Source organism: Diorhabda sublineata, chromosome X (assembly GCF_026230105.1).
Source record: "Diorhabda sublineata isolate icDioSubl1.1 chromosome X, icDioSubl1.1, whole genome shotgun sequence".
Taxonomy (NCBI): Eukaryota; Metazoa; Arthropoda; class Insecta; order Coleoptera; family Chrysomelidae; genus Diorhabda; species Diorhabda sublineata.
The window spans coordinates 3,608,307-3,627,144 of NC_079485.1; positions in this window are offsets into that span (position 1 = coordinate 3,608,307).

Consider the following 18,838-nt stretch of genomic DNA (forward strand, 5'->3'; position numbering starts at 1 on the left):
CAACGGGTGATATACATAGGTTTGAATTACTGCTTCCTCCTAAGGTAATAGAGAGTAGAGATACTTCAACTGGATATAAAATATCCTGCGTACATTTTCAGCACAAGGAGGAGACATTAATATTATCATTCCAGAAATTTCCTGTTTAGAAAGACTACGAACAGAAAACAATAGATAATTCTAGTTTGATTCTAAAAAAGTAAAATACCTCGAACCATTCATAGAAAAGTAAAGATCGTGTAAGTATCATATGAGGAAACTGAATTCAAAACAAAAAAATAGTACTAAATGTGATGAATGCGGTTGTATCTGGAATACACTCACCTAGTCTATTTGATCAAATGGAGTTCTATTTCAATCAAAATCCCATTACTCATGTTTATTTACACTTTTTCGGTTGCCGTGTGAAAAGCGTGAATTAAATTAGAGCCCTTCGGCGGGAAACAGCGCCAAGTAATTCGCTCGATTAAATCAAGAGTGTGTGAAATGTTATCTGTTGTCGAAATCTATCGATTCATGGACGATTTGTTGTCGACATACGCTATTTATATAATATGGCAATTATTGACTGAACAATCGAAGACTAAAAGGGAGGCTAAAATCAGTAGCGTTATGTTCTATTTATAATAAGGGGTTTCTTTATAGTTTTTTCATTGTCAAATCCGTAGAATCATTCATTTAGTAAACTTTTTGAAATCTCTACTTATTACAGTAGTAATAAACACAAGAAGTTTTTCATATTCAAACCAATACAAACAATCAATATATTGATTGGAACTATTGCAAAGTATTAGTGTTAGTAAATACTTGGAACTAACTATTTGTAAGGTTGAAACTAACTTTGTAAATACTATAATTCTCCTCCTATGAGGTAACAAATTTTTCAAGCGAATTTTCAGTTCACCAAATTAAAAATTGTAAGTATACGTATAAGGAGATATCGAAGCTCTTGATTCTACTTCATAATAGTTTAGAAGCTTTGAACTTATTCCTCTTGAAACAACTACCTCTATGTTCTAAGTTCTTCGAGCCCAGCTGATTATTAATTACATTTTCGATATTTGCTTTGTTCTCTTTGGAAAAGATTTTTCTTTCTAAGATTATTATTTCAGCTCTGTTATCTACAGTGCTCAATTCAGTCTGATCACTAGTAATAATTACCTTAAAAATGGATATTGAATGCAACGCCTCAAATTTTTCATAGTCAAACAAAGTATTTCAAATATTAAATCTAATGGGTTAATTTATTGTCTCGAAGATTTTGGTCCAAAAATGAGGGCAGCAATAGGGATCACAGTTTAACGTTCCTCATCCTCCCCCATACCCATTAGTCTAAACTGCTACACAGAATGTGCAAAAAAAGTAACAGCAGCAACTCATTGACGAAGAATCAATTTGGTTAAGACAAACATAAGAAAATGAAACCAAAAACGATGGAAATATTTATTTTGCTATAAATTACTCTGTGAAACTGATGACATTTTGAAACCTAACTTAACCTAAGACAGTCGTTATTAGATTCAATTATTCGATATTAAATATTTTAATCACCAGAGAATCTTAACTTTTTCTCTACGAAGCCCTTAAAGATATCACCACTTATATCACATTTTCGATGCCTTTTAAAAGTATCTGAAAAAAATTTACATTCATAAGAATTTGTTATTTTCTGATTGTACAGAATTTTATCAAAAGACTTATTGTTTTATTATGCGAAAGCCGGTATTATTTACCTATCCCGTATACAAAGTATCAAAAGGATTAGGCTCGGTTCACATAATTAACTTGCGCACTGTGTCGCAAGTATTCAATATTACAGCCTTCTGGATGTCGACGAAGGTGTTTTTTGGTAATCCCAGTTTGGCGATGCTATCGTGCAGGGTGTTAGGTACGACGCCAGTTGCTGACATAATAACTGGGACTATTTCCACATTTTCGCTATGCCACATCTGTTTAATCTCAATTGCGAGATCCACATATTTGGCCAGTTTCTCCTGGTGTTTGTTGAGAACCTTATTATTATTATTATATTTTGTAAATTATTATAGATGAATTCAAGTTAATCGGTTTTATAATGTCAAACCCTATTTTTTTATAATTTGAGTTGTATGATGTATATAAATATAATTATTATAATGGAAAATTTGTGTCAAATTGAATTATTGAAGAGAGAAAGCAAAGTAAACCTTTTGTTTCATCTCCACCACTGCAAATTCCGTCTCCGTGATATTATTACCAGATGTGCAGCATGTAGTTCAAAACACACACATTGTGCGTTCTAACAATGAAAGTTAAATGTGCGATCGAACGATTAGGTTAGAATTCTATTGACACAACCAAATATGATTTGTAAGGGCTATTTCGGAATACATAGTCCCACCGTTGGTATATAAGTACTGATTACAATCATTGCAGTGCTGCGGTTTGTTTTGTTTATTAAATCCTTTACAACAATTACTGATGTAATAAGTAACGGGTTCAACGGGATAGAAAAGGTTTTAGATTACTATCGGATGTTGATACTATTTGACTATTTTACAGAGATATAGATCAAATGCGAATCACACTTATTCATTTTAGGATTTTTTGTTCGCTATATCTACAAAGATAAATTTGGAGATAACTCAGATCAAAGAAAATTTGGAGGGCTTTGCTAAACATAGGATTATTTTAATTACAACGTTGGCTACCCACATCGAAAAATCATAGTTTTAATCTTTCTATAATTGGTTATTATTACATCTAGTTATCTCCTGGTTTACGACAACATCTTCATTTCATACCAGCAAAAACTATATCAAATATTAAACTCCAAGTAGTTTATATTAAAAAAATTATTATATATAAGGAGCAAAGAAAACTGAGAGTAGCTACTGATATATAACCTATATACATAGAAACTGCATAAAGTGCCAAGATCCTGTCATAGGTGTACTCTCTTTTTCTTTCAATGTTTTTCTCCTTGAAGTTTTTACTACTGATCGTAGCCCACCTATTTCGAATCCTCTCGTAGCAGTATCGACAGTAATCTCTTCTGGTCCAACATTTGGTAGATCTGCTAATTATTAATGCATGTGCGCTAATTTTTTACTGATTTTCTAGATACTGACAGTATATCCCCTGATGTAGATAGAAGATAAGAATGTTCATGATAAGGATTTCAAAAGAACTTAATTAAAATAAAAACTTTCGATAAAACTACTGTGGTGACCACACCATATGCCTTCCATAGATATGTAAGGCCGAGACAGAATGAAGTTTAAGTTAATTGCATGTCATTACGACATTGAAGAGGTTGAAAAGATAGAAGACTTGGAATTCCTAAAAGAAGGTAACTTAGAATTTCCTGGATCACATATATGTCAGTCAGTATGTTCAAATGCGAGGGGACATGGCGTGGTTGTTACACTACATGTATCTAATTCTCTTTTGTATGCAAGAGCTGGTTGTTCTCTTTGTGTCTTCTTCAAAAGATTCCATATTAATACTTTTTTCCATTATCTATATTCCTCCGGAAGCTACCATACTATTTTAATGCTTCAATTTCTATCGTCCTTGCCATAAATCATTTATTGAATATGTTCATCATTATCATTTCATTGTTCCTCATTAGGTTTTCTCTAGTTCTACTATTCTTATTTGTTGTTTTGACGGTCATTGTCATCAGCGATATTTGCTATATTTTGGATTTGGTTTATTTTAATTATGTTATCACAAATCAATCCATGTAGTGCTTTTCCAATAACCTTCTTCTGCAATTTTCTTCGTTATATAAACGATAATTATTCAAGAAAATGAGAATTGGGAAAGAACAATGAGTAGATTCAGAAGATGGAAATAGATTAAGTACAAAACTTGAGTAAACGGTATTATTATTAGATATTGTAAGTAAAAATTATTTAGAAAGCGTGAGAAAATATAAGCCTGAGCTTACTTAAACGTGTATAATATTTTGTGGCAATTAAGAGAAAGACATCGCCGATAATGATTCGAGGAACACTTCTAGAAGATTGATTATAAATTCATGAATAAATGACAACTCAAATGGACAGTTATCTTCAACTTTGAATTGAGTCGCATTTATTTCAACTAATCGATCCTCAGCATTTCCATTTTAATTACATAGTCTAATTAGTTTATGATTTAGTTTTTGTGCTTGTGATATTGGTATTGTAATTTTTGAATATTTTTCTTACATAAACCAGATGGTGTGTAAGTGTTTTTGGAACTGAAAATACATATTTCAAAAATATTTAGTTAATTAAAGACTTTAAGACACAATTTTTGATATATACCGGCCATGTATTGTAATATCTCTACAAAGAAAGAGTAATAAAAGTTAGGTCTATTTACAAGACTGTAATATCTGTTTTTTTAATACAATGTCTAGTTTTACCGTAGCAAACCAACTTTATTTAGCTATCAAAACAAGATACTTTCAGTACCATGAAATATTCAAGTTTCTATGTTATTCAACAATAAATCCATAAACCATTGTCATTTTTATAACCCCCAAGTGAGTTTCGGAGACATAGGTTGAAAAGATTTTACTGTTTCCAAAATTACTTAGACTTTTGAAGAATTTTTGTTATAGAAAACGTGTTTATGTCTCTTTCAGTATAACTTTATGATACAACTTTTTACATTTGGACGTTCAAATAGGGTTATAAAAAAATCAACACAGTCACGGGCAACTACAAAATTATCTTTCGGAACATCTAGTATGCTTTTTCCATTTATGGTTGCAGAACTTTAAAAATGACATAGACTGAGTTTATTAGTTTTATTTTAAATATTTTTAAATAGTATATTCAGCATCAAAACATGCAAAGTCTGTTCAAACGCATTCTGTTTAATGTGTTGTCGCAGGTAATAACGATTACTGACTGTGGTGAAATATTTTGCAAAAGCAGTTTTCTGAAACTATTTTCAACTAAAATTTGCTGCCTTGTCTTCGCAATCAACAGCACACTCTAAACATGGCCCATTTGAACAGCTTGCCAATATTGTTGTTTTTGTTCAAAACTAAAAATTTTTAAAACTTGATCTAAGTGATACAAGCGTAGTTTGGATAAATTAGCATTTTTTGCTGTATAACTTTCAATATCATAAACCTCCTTATATAAATAATAAATAGTATGAACAGATTCTTGCGAAAATCTATCAATTTTTCAAAATAAAATCCTAGGCGTTTTTGTATTTTTTGTAAGATCCACAACAACAACTTTAATTGAAGATTTAACAATTTCTGTTAATCCTGCAATTTATATTATGATTGCATTAACAGATTTCTGAATATTTTCCGTTTCAAGGCAATCCAGTGAATTTAATATAATTTGTTGGGTTCACACGTACACACGTAACTCATTAAAGTTAAAATGATATCTGATAATTGTTTAATTTACCTATAAAATATCATCACTTCATGCAATTTCATTTTCGGACAAGCATTAACAATCAAACGCCTTGTTTAATATGGAACATTTCTACCTACAGGGTGTATATTCCACCGATAACACTCTACCACAAAGAGATCTTAATAAATGATTCAGTTTTATATACGAACCCCTACGGGGCTAAGTTGCTGAGATGTAGGGTGTTCAAAATTTTAAATCAAAAATTTGCCATCAATCAAGAACGCCTTTAATTTTTTTTGAAATTTGGTAACGAATATGCTCCTTAATAGAGTATTATTTTGATAAAAACAAACTTTGGAGTTTAACCAGTGGCGCGCTGTCAGGGTTAATTTTCACTTTTATCCCCCTATTTTTTACGCCACTGGAGCAAATTCTTTCTTTAATTTTGCTTTAAATTGCCTGAGTATTTTAAGTTAGAAAACTAATAACCTCTTGCCTCTTAAACAAAAGTCTGCAAGCACGTAAGTAATTTACAAATTAATTAATTATTTATTTAATTTCGAATAATAATTAAGCGTAAGTAGTTCAAAACAAAAAAAATTATCCATAATTTCAATTCTATTTTTTTTTTCAAATTCAGCAGCGTTTCTTTTTTATTTATAATATTATTTATAATTTTTTCAGCTTACACGTAGAATGCTGTACTCATATTCCCAACGTACTTTCACGCATAAAAATATTCAAGATCCATCCTTCTATTTAGAGAAAATTATTGATCCATGATTTATTAAAGTTTGCTTAAAGTGGACTACAAATTTTATTTTATTCTCTATTTAGGGCTACTCTTGGTTGCGCCTATTTAGATAATTCACTATTACTATTTGTATGGGCGGTTTTTACCCAGATCAAACGCGGTTGATCTGGTAACGAAATTTTGTGGATCCAATGATTTGGAGGATGTCGTATATTTATATCAAGAATATCATAAATCACGCGTGGACTCTTTATGACGACAACCCTAGAATGACAAACATTTTTGAGGAGAAGAAAAAATATGATAGACATAAGTACCTACCACTATAATATCTTCTGAACAAAAGGCAAAATGTCCGTAATCTGAACTTCCTATATAAAAAAATAATCATAAAGATATTCGGTTCATTAGGTAACATTTTTCCCTATAACAATACCTTTCACCCCTAAAATATAACAATGATTGGTAAATCATATATTTACTCGGGTATTCAGTTTGCCGGCAGGATGTTTGCCCCAATGCTCTAAATATTTTTGTTAGCAAACTATAACTAAATAAAGCAAGTTATCCGAACTTGCTCTTTGTTACAAAGTGTGTGAAAAACGGATTTTTCTATACAAATATTAATAGCCATACGTTAGAGCTCATGTTTGTGAAGAATAGGGCCACTTATATTTTGGGTAGTTCATTGTTAGTAACAATAGATTCTCAGTGTTATGTTAATACAGATTGGACTTTTATGCCCGTTGCTTTTTTCAATTTTTTTTCTATTTGAAAACGAATATGCATATTATAATATTATCTGGTTTCCTATTCCCTATTTCTGATTGACAGATTTAGGATTTTAATTATATTCTCAAACAATTTGATTATGTCAATTTTTCTTACTTTTTCTGCAAATTTTCCAATTCTTTTTTCAAAGTACAGTTATATATAAACAGAAAAATAAGTGTATTTCTCATCAGCACAGATGTCTCATCATCTGTTACTTATATACAGGATGTCAACAATAAAAACTATTTGCATATAATAGATTAGTTACTTATCAAGCGAGAGATAATAATTATTATTATCCTGATATATAAAAAGTTGAATTTGTTCGAACACTTACAACTCGAGAATGGCTTGTCCAATTTTCATGGTTTTTAATTTGTTGCATTTGTCTCTATCCCGAAGATTGGAGGAATTATTGAAATGCACCCTATCGAGCAAACTCTGGCTCTAATTGAATAACGTAGTTAAATGAAGATTTCTAATCAATAAAATATATCCACAATGTAGGATAATATTAGTAAGGTACAAGAATTGAAAATGGATTGACTTAACAAATTGGTTGTCTAATATTGATGCATGCGCTCAGAAATGCATATCAAGAGTTCAATTTGCTTGAAAACAATACACGTTGGGACACGAAGTAAGTCTTTATGCATCTTCACATCCGTTACCCATCATTTCTACATGCTTTCCATCTAATCCACCTGATCTGTGAAAAAATTACAGAGATAATATGTTAGAAGACATCCTGATGTTGAGGCCGATGAAGAGATGCATAAACAGGCTTTGCTCTTGATAGAAGCATTAGAGTTCAAACGAATGTTCCGCCGTGAAACATAAAACATAGGGACGTCTAAGATACATTAACTAATGTCTGATTATGAAAACGGTGGCTCATTTTTCTTGGAAGCTCCTGGAGTAGCTGGGAAGACATTTTTCATGTCATTTATTTTGGCCCCTGTTGTTGCTTCGACTTCGGTCACGTTGTTAGGAAGATGCTGTATGGCTCATTCAGCATCAAAATTAACATTAAATCTTTAAATTATCAATCAACCAACATATTACATTGCAATGTTAAAAAGTGTTAGTGACCTCAACAATCATCATCTGGGACGAATAAACAATAGTACAAATACTTAGTACACAAATGCTCATTGGAAACGGTTCATCGAGCTTCAAGCATTACTGAATATCTGTATAGGCTATGTTTCTGTCGACCAATCGAGCCGATTGAGTTCATTTCTTCCGAATTTTATCATTAGCGATATGCTAATAATTGAGATCGAAATGACTTCAGCTTTATGATAATTCAGTATTAAGTATTTGATACTGATACAAATCCATTGTCTTTGTAACTAATTATCCAATTAAATATTTAAATTCCTAGGATGTGCCTGGTTTACAAGCGCATCATTTTCAGCTGGAGGTGGGATTGGTAGTTATTCTCTTTCGAAATCTAAACCAACCAAAACTACGCAACAGAACGCGCTTGGTGAGGAGAAAATGGATGAGTTATGTGATTCACGTGACGACAGTTGAAGGAAAATTTAATTGAGTTTAGACGAATTCAATTACCGATTTGTCTTGCCTTCTCCATGACCATTAACAAATAACAAGGCCAATTCTTGATTGTTTGAGGGATCAACTTAGTAAGTGCATGACTTTGTTGTGGTTAGTTGTACATGGCATGTTTGCGTGTGGGCAAATCATCAACTTTATTGGTTATTGCGTCTAAGAAAAAATCAAAAATTTCGTTGATCATAAGGTGCTCCAATGAATAGAATTGTGCATCTTCAGCGGAACAAAAGATACTTAAACTTTATTGTATCAAAAAAAAGATAATAAACTAATATTCAATGTGGTCATTCAAGTTTATGGAAGATAAAGACAGATAAGAGTTAAATGAAAGATATGTTTAATGGAATTACACCGTGGCTATATTTTCTATATGTAAGACAAAAACAGGATGAAATAGTACGTTTACAGGTGTTGCCGAAGAGACCTAAAGTCAAGATTTGTCAAGAAAAACATATGAAAACGTCTAAGACGCAGAAAGTTGGAAAAAATTATGGACAGCATGTCAGAATACAGCAGAACTTTTTTTATTTTTTGTTTTTTCTTATAAATATGCCGGAAAACATTGTTAATAAAGTAATAAACGCACGTGATCACATCCGACAGGAAAGTCAAGCAAAAGTAAGAAATATATAGTATGGTCCAGGAGTTCTAAGCCTTACAGAAAGGTCATAAATATGTAAAACTGTTATTATTCAACAATATATTCGCCCCTAGTTTCTCGACAAAAGCTCCTATGCCACTATAAAAATATGATGCATCTTTAGAGTCGAAATGTGCGAACAAAAAATAGTCGAACGGGACCAGATCACGGCTATGTGGTGGGTGTTCAACGTAAAACCACATTCGTGTACAGTAGCCTTGGAAAACGAAGCAGTGTGGACTAGAGCATTGTTATAAAGCAAACGCACACCTCGGCTGATTTTGCAGCGCCTCCAATAATTTTTTGATACAACTACCTTAGTAAGTCAAAGTAATAAGTCCTAAATTATTGTAGCTATTACTTCTCTGTGTGACCTTTGCTTTTTTGGTACGGACTCTGCTTTCCTCCGATGCTACTCCACGGAATCTCTTTTGGATGTCAGAATCATAGTAAGACATTATAGATTTATCCCGCGTTACAATTGATAGGATTACACTTTCTTAGTCCTCGCAGTAAAGCTTTGTTTTTAGTCGTCCGAATTAAATTGAATTGAATTGTTGAAAATAATAATTGTTAATGTGTGTGTTAATGCTTCTTTAGTCAAAAAACTCGAAACTCATTGTTGTTTTGCAGATAGTTGACTAACACAAAATATATTCGAACAAATTATACTATTTATAAGTTTGTTTATCGTTATTCTGAAATAAGATTGTTCAATTACTTTGTTCTTAATTTCCTTGTTTAATATATTTGTCCACTTTCAATCTTATTCTTCTGCGTTTTATTCTTGTATATTACTTTAAATATGCTTCTTATTATTCTCACATTTTTGGTTAATGAAATAACCGATCCAAGAACCGAGAAACTGCTAAATTAGTTTATATAATTCCATCCCATCAAGAAAATCGATGAAAAATGATTAATAAGACCAATTTTAAAGGGTTACAAGATCACAATTAATTAGGCGGAAAATCTAAAACACAGATTGAAAGATTACTGCTTCTTTTCAAATCACAATAAAAATGAATAATGGTTGTCGCTGACAGCACAGCAGCTAAGTATTTTATATTAAAAGTTTGACAAAATGCTTACATTGTCTGAGGGTGGAGATAGGATATTGTCATCTCGGCGCAATAATGGATGGAACATTCTCGTATGCAGCTAATATTATTCACAAGATTAATTTAATACAAAGGATCACTCGCTTTTCACGAGATGATTGGTATACACGTATATTTCTTCTACTTTTAATAATTTTTGATTAAATTTCTGCTTCTATAGGTTCTTCTGAGAGTATAAATGTCGAAGAATAAAATAATATCAATATAAAGGAAGCATAGAAAATGTTTATCATCTCATAGGGACTGTATATGAACGAATGAAAATATTAACAACAAATAGTCGCACCAAATCTCATTTTGGTGTATATATGAGCTGTATGATATACATTTTCTTTAATAATTAATAAATTTTCACGATATTTGCCAAACCTACTCAGCATGAATCATCCAAATAATAATAATATGATTGTGTACATTAATTTTTGTTCTTGTGTCGACAGGTAGCTTCACAGCGTATAAGGACGAGTTTTGAAAATCTTAACATTTCATATTGAAACAAAAGTTAGTTTCTATTCTTTATCTTGAATCTCATCTTGTCATCTCTCATTTGGATTATTTTTCTTCTAGTTTTATAATGACAATTTTAGGCGTTGTGTTTTCATTTGCAATAGCTTCTCCATGTACACCGTGTCTATATACTTGGTAGTATGAGAATTTCTGTCTTTTGATAAGTAAACCAAGATTGTACAGTTCAAAACAGATTTTATCATTCAATGAACATGAATGCACTTATTCCAGTGATGTATTAATTCCATCCAGTGAGAATCCACAACTGATGTTATTTATTCGTTCCATGTAAATATTTTTCCACGAATGAATTCAGTCAGATAGAAAAGTCTAGCGGATAGAGTAGATTTTGAGACAGGTCGTAATTTTATTCGCCGATTTTTACGATGTTTTTGTTGTGTGTATCTTTTCTCACCTAGTTGATGCGAACGACTATTGTTTTACCAGTGCTGAGGTAATGGGCAAGCAAAATTCTTCTACATCTTCTAAAACTGATGTTGACACCTTCTTGCTCGATTTTTTGGTCCTATCCACCTTGACCTCATTTTTTTAATCGGTATGGTGATATACTCAATTTTCATCTACAGTTATAATCTGCTCGATTGGTATATAACCATGTTTTTGTTCTGGCGTTAACGATTTTCTTAAGGTGTCCATCACGTTGATCGTCTTTAAGACTTGTATGAGTATTTCAAAATGCAGCAGCCAATTTTACTGAATTGAAGTGATACCTCAAATATATACTTTATTTTATTGATTAAATTATGAATCTGTACCCGCAGTATTTTACTCAAGTCTAATAAGTATTATCAGTATTGAAAATGGTAATTGGTGTAGGATGATTACTAATTATCAGTCGTCGTGTAGTCTCCGAATGCTTGAAAATTTCTGCGGTATTCTAATATAAATGGCATTTAATTTCTGTTTTTCTAAATCACCTTTTTATATTTATTCAAATTGTCTTTCGCTTTGTTCGTATTTAGAAGGAGAAAAATTGCAAATTAGCCAGTCAGTGAGAAAATTAACATGTTAAACTAGTTAACGACAAGTTAAGTTTAACGACACTTCTTTCAGACAAGTCAAAACGATACAAGTCACAATAAACTCTTTATATTATGTGTGGCTGTTGAACACTTGCCACAGTTAGTTGTATGCCTATATTGTTGTTTAATAAATGCCTCTCACAATTAAGTTAGGTCTTTGTTTTATTATGCGAATCATCAGAAGTTTACAATCGAATAAAATATTGTATTTTAGATAATTATGATGGTTTAGAATTCTATATTACCTACACACGTTTTGATAATTACATTCATTCACGTAAAAATAGATATTTTTGATGCAATTTATAGAAGCTCATAATATATAATTGAAGAACGTTTCCAAACATTTATTCTGGTTTTCCTCTATAAAATCCACAAAACTTATACAGGGTGTAACACGAAGGTATATTCAGATTTATAACAAGTTTTTTCAAGCTTATAGACTCATTATCCAATCAATCACAGATAAAAACACGCGGATTGTTAACCTATAGTTACCTTGGATAGTACCTTGTTAAAATTGGGAACTGTGAGTAAGGATAACCATAAAATGATCATATGACGTTTGTATCGAAATAAAATGTAAATCATTTGTTGAAATAATCAACAAATTTTATTAAAGACTTATATGTATATGACACTCCAATTGATTATTTAAGTTCTTACAAAATAATAACCAAGCCAAAAATAAACAAATCGAAAAAGAAAACATTGAAATGTGCCAAACTTATCCCAGGAGATATTCAAATCCTGTTCAAAACTAGATAATATTGTTGTTTCAAAATGTGGTTCCTTTCTAAATTCTAGTACCTAACAGAACATAATGACAGATAAAATCAAAATATCCTTATTTTCTTGGACGTGCACAAAAGACGTATTTACTTTTATTTTTATGGTCCCTTGTAATTTGTAACTGTGACAATGCTCATTGTCATGAAGTCAATTTATTATTAGTTGTATCTCATTTTTTCTGAACAAAACGCATTGCTTACACAGATTAAAAGGTTTTCTTGTTAAAGTTCTGTACAAAATTCTGAAGAAATCTGTACGGGGTACTGGTCAATTGTGAGTGTAATAAATATTTATTGCACCTCTTTTGTAAGTTATACTTGACCAAAAGACGCCGCTCTTATGGATACCATATTCAAAATGCTTGTAAACTAAGAAAATGTGTTTTTTATAACCGGCAGTACGTTGGTCTGTGCTAAATAGGGCCTTTGAATACCTTTCAACATGCCTTTTAACGGTTTTATCATTAGTTTGCTGAATTTTTTTCAAACGGCAGGAGTAAAGTCGTCTTGTTTAGTATTTATTATACTACTACAATGTGAATTGATCATCCATTCTTATAATTAAAATTTTTAATAATTTCTTATTTGATTACTTTTTAAGTCACTAATAATTTTAAACAGTCCCCATGCTGATGTAATTAGTGCTTATGTAGTAGCCTCAATTATCATTTTACAATGCTATGTAAAAATTGGAATACACAGTGACTGACAATAAACGATGAAAAGTTTGAGAGGAGATATATTTCTTAAACTTAAGCTATTTATTATATTAAATGAATTGGTATCTTTCAAAAGAAAAACCTTATAAATTATATCAAGTAAATAAAAATTAAAAAACATATTAAGAGTTCTAACCATTTATGGTCAGTAACAACACAAAACCCCAAGGTTCGTCATTTCTAAATACTCTTCTGCCACAAAACATCTGGTTAAGCTGAATTTAACGCTTGTCTATCACATACTTGTTTTTCAATCCGAAAGAGTCTAATCAGCACTTTCATACTTATAATCGATTTCTGTTCAGACAAAATAATCAAATTCAGTAATTCATTCAAAAAGTATGAATTCGCGAAAGTTCTTCATCTTCATTTATACAAAAATCAATTGAACCTTTTTCTTTTGATGAAACATCATTTTTTTTTTCAAAAATTTCTCTTCTCTTATCTCCTCTAGATAGATGATTAATCTGTTTCATAGAACTATCAACTTCCTTTTTACTCCTAGAAGTTCTTTATATAACTACATCGAAAGTTCATAACAAGCACAAACCACTAAAAATTAAAAATTAATCGAGATTTAGTCACCTTTTTATTTTACAATAATTTGTTTTAGATGTACTGAATATGAGGAACTTATACAAGGGTTCATTCGTAAGTTGTGAGATAGACAAATAAAAACAAATATTTATAATTGGATAAGGCTTTATCGTTTTTCACAATATTCTCCATTAATATCAATAAATTTTTGTATGCGTTTGAACCAATTGTCGAAGCCATTCCGATTGAGATACCTCAGAACATGTCATCTGACGCATCAGGTGTAGAAAAACGTTGCCCTCGCAATTTATTTGGCGGATGGCCCATCACTTCGATGTTTTAAATGTTCAAAAACGTTTTTGTTTTTTGTTTATACTGATGTGTGACTAAAACGACAAAATATTTATACAGAAAAAAACTGATTCATTAAAAATAATCCTAAAATCAGATAACAATACATAAAAGTGTAAAAACTGGAGGAATTGATATCAAAAGAAATGATATATAATTTCCACATTCTACTTTTATGATAGTATCCATTTCCATATACTGAAGAGCAATAAACTATATTTTTTATGGTTTTGAACTTTCATACTCTAAGAACCTGGCAATCTCACCGTCATTTTAAATGTAATAGAAAATGGATAACATACCCATAATCCAAACTCGATATTTTACTTATATCTTATCAAATGAGAAAATTCACATCACTATTTAATATCCTTCCTCCATTATCAATGGACCAATGCGTTTAGCTAGTATTTTGAAACCTTTGGAGTATACTAGAAGTTTATCCAAGTATGAGATTTTGGAAATAATTCAGTGTTTTCGAATTTATTCCAAACATTTTACTTTTCAGGTATTCCAAGAAACATAATCGAGTGTTTATGGATACAGAGATTGTAGTGGATATCTTAAATTTAACACAACGAATCAAATGAAATTTGTCACAAAGTGTATTATTAAATTTACGCTTATTTATTTTCAGTGCAGTGCACACAAACTTTGCTGAAATGATATACATAAAGCCAATATAAAATTATTTTTATATATAAAAAGGTACAAGTTGGTATAGTAGACAAATCAAGTGTGCTATCAGCTCTGATAATCATAGTAAGCAGATCGGATTTTTGGTAAGCGTCTTATGTCTTTTTCGCCGCTAAGTTTCTAGAGAAGTTGGGAATGGATCCGATGATTATTAATAAACAAAATTACTGCGTAAAGAGTGGAACCAAATCATCAATGATCCTTACAAATTCCGTTATATCCAGAAATATTGAACGGAGATCTAATCTTGTCTTACAGTCAATGGAAATCGTTACACCATCCATATCAAATTTTTGTTTGTGAATAAGGATGCTATCCATGTGGGCGTGACATGGTTTTAACAGGATGGTACTACGTGCCATACAGCGAACGGAACCATCAACATAAAGTTCAAATTTAGCATCAAAGGTGTTTTCGATAGATAAATTTATAAATTGGCTTCCGAGGTCAGGCGATTTCCTCTTTGGTCTGATGAACTGATGAACGCAACATTATTTGTTTTATTCCTAACTTTCGATCAGCAATACTCGGTAAAGTAGTTCAAAAATGGACGACCAAAATATTATTCGTCAAGAAAAGCCGCAGCGGTCGTATGTCTGTGATTATTTTCAAATGTGAATAGCTTGTTATGAGATTTCTACTCTTTGAAGCAATGTCGGGTTAAAAAAATTGGTTTAACTGATGTCTTGTAAGACTGAAATCGGAATTGCATTTTAATAAATAATATGATATTGTGATAAAACTACTCCGCTGTACTCAGACGCAACATGAAATTTCATTTTTTTCTTTTATTTTTATAAATTTCTTATTTTTCTAATTTTAGACTAACTGCCGATCACCGTTGATTAGTTGATTATATTTTATTATATCGAAACTAAAATGTTTATGTATTTTTTGGCAGCCCATAGAACATCTGTTTATTTCAAATTTAATGGCCTTCCATCAAATAGTGGTCATTTTTCAATCCAAAGCAATCTAATCAACCTGTAAATCGATTTTTACCACGATAAAAGCTCATTTTGGCAATAATTTGCTAAAAAATGACCTCCTCTTTGATTTGGGAAAGGCCACACAATACGTCTATTATTAGCCGCCCTTCAGTTTACAAATTCATAAAAAATAGGAAATAATGTTGTTGACTCTTCATTACTCTTACACAGTATTTTTTTAATTGACACAGCGTGACTTGCTATTACTCATGTGTTGTCTGTTTCATTATTGACAGGTCACTCAATTGGATCCTATATATACCTTTTTAGGTTCATTTATATTGCAAAAGGTGTGAGTAAGTTCCGAAATATAAACTAGACATTACGATTAGTTCATTCCGCACTTTATGGAATTAGCCAGTTTTAAATGTATCAAGGAAATTGTTTGACAAGAAATATCTTTCTATTCCTTTTTTTAATATACTTGAAACTATTTCGTTGACAATAAATATGATGAATATATTAAAAACGTTCATTATTCTATAAAAATCTTTCAGATAGCTTACCTTCTCCTAGAACATGGAAAGGAAAAGTGAAATAGAACTGACATCCCATTATAAGGAAAGAAATCTTAACCTTCCTTAGAAAACGAAGTATCAGTCTATATAGCTATAATTAAACTAATTATTGTCGAGTGTTACCATATCTCAAGATAAGGAAACCAACCACCGATTCACCATGATGATAAATGACACAATTTTAAAGCTAATTATTTATCATTGTCAAGAAAAGACGAGCGAAAGATTAAAAATATTTGTTTCCACTACTAGAACTGCTTTACCAAGTGGTAAAATACTAGAGAAGAAATTTAAACTTGACTTCAGATGGTATCCATGGGGATTTTTTATAGTCCTTATCATGCTATTGAATGGATTAAAATAATTAATTTAACCATTGATGGTGAATTAGCTTATAAATTATATGATTAAAAAAATTATTATCCTCTCCATCAATTAACTTTTTCAATTTTCCTACGTTATGGTTTTGCTAACTTCTTTCTCTAAACAAATTCATGAATTCCGATTTTTGCTAGGTGTCTCCACCTATCTATGCTTTTGTTCCTTAGAATTTTTCTTATAAAATACAACAAAGTATTTATTTATGTCAATATTATATTATTGTTCAAATTTTATGATATTTGGTTAATAAATTTTTGTTCTTTTAAACTTTTCTTTTATTATCAGTTTGTGTTTCCCGAACGTTCATAAATATAACATTTAAAAGTATTTATGGAGATTCCAGTCCTGCAATGCTTTTGTCGATTGACTATATAATCCGCTTTAGAAATATGAAGAAAAGATATCTATTCTTATACAAAGGGTAGTAGCTAATAAAGATACCAACAATAAAATAACCCAGCAAATCCGAAATATATACAATCGCACTATTGTTGATAATATCTTATACCTCAGAGTCAGATATGGAAATATCACATTTTTAGTATACACTTTGTTCCATAAACAATTCTTTTATTACAGCTTATAAATTTTTAACTGTATAATATATTAGAAACTGTTATTACAAAAAACCTTACCAAGGGTTCTCAAAATGTCCTTGTCATGTTGTTCTAGAGCTACTACTGCAGTACGAGTTAGTTTTTTGCGGTCGCAATCTTTGAGAAATCGTATGACTACAGCTAAGTATTTACAAGAGTCAGTGGACAAATGAAAGAACAAGAATTAAGGCCAAAACGACCAGCCACGGGACCAAGGCTCATCGGGCAATATCGCGTTTACAGAATTATCCCGACCAGGGAATACATGAAATGGGGCAAGATCTTGTTAAAATTTGCACCTTCAACACATAATAGTTGTTTAGGTGGTATACAAGGCCTAGACAGCGATTAGTATAAGGCTACCTTTGTCAGTTGGAGGAGGTGTTAAAGTTTGGAATAAACTTTCGTCGGTGCATCGACCTGCATATTGTACAACAAACTTTGAATGCTGGATGGTAATGATAAACTTCAATAGTTAGTGATTTCCTTCACCCCATTTGTTAGCGATAATTTCGTATTAATGCATGATAATTGTTTCAACATAATGCGGTTGTTGGACACCAATATTAATGTAATAGATTGCCAGTAAAGTCCAATAGAATACATGTTGGATGCTTTGAATATTGAGATAATTTGGTATGATTTGATATTACCAAAATTCAAAACTTAAATCTAAGTGCGAATGAGGCACAAAATGATGTCTTATTGATACTGTAAAAATTCTGTAACACTACATAAAATGTCAATTTCATCAATCTGTGGTAATTACTATCAAATTAAAACCTCTTTATAATCAATTGTTCTGCATTTTGCAATTCAAACTTAATTATTTGTACCACTTAGAAATTAAATCTTCCTGAGGTCACCATGTAAAATAAGAAGAATGAAACCATAACTTGGTTACCGTCCGCGAACTTCTGGAGATTAATTTAACACGATGAATTGTTTTCTCTAAAAGTAAAGCATGGACTGAGGGTAGTAGGGAACTCCGAGTATTGAATAACGTTTCAACTTCAACCCTTTAAGCTTTTAACGTTCTTAATTTAGTTAGAAACAAAGGCTCGAAGTCGAAAGCCACAGTTTTCATTCAATTAATATTTCAATTGCACTTGTGTCGAATGAGAAACAAATTCATTGAAAGAAACGGCTGTAGTTTTCTGGCATGAAACTTTAGCTCCTTTGAAGACATTGTTTTAAAAAGATTGGAACAATAGTAATGTTTTTGAGATTGAATCAGGCCATGGGGTTTTTGTTTCATTGAAATTTTCCTTTGTAATTTTGAGTATTTGTTTGAATAGAGTGGATTTGGCTTTTAATTGCATTTTGCAATTATTTTTCGTCTTATAGTTTTTACGGGTTAATTGGTACAAAGTAAATGATTATTCATATCAATTATCAATTTCAAAGTTGTTTAGGTAAGGAATTGAGGAAGTTGCATAAAAGTTTTTTATTTCGAGAAAATAGAAAATAAAATATCAGCAGTGCT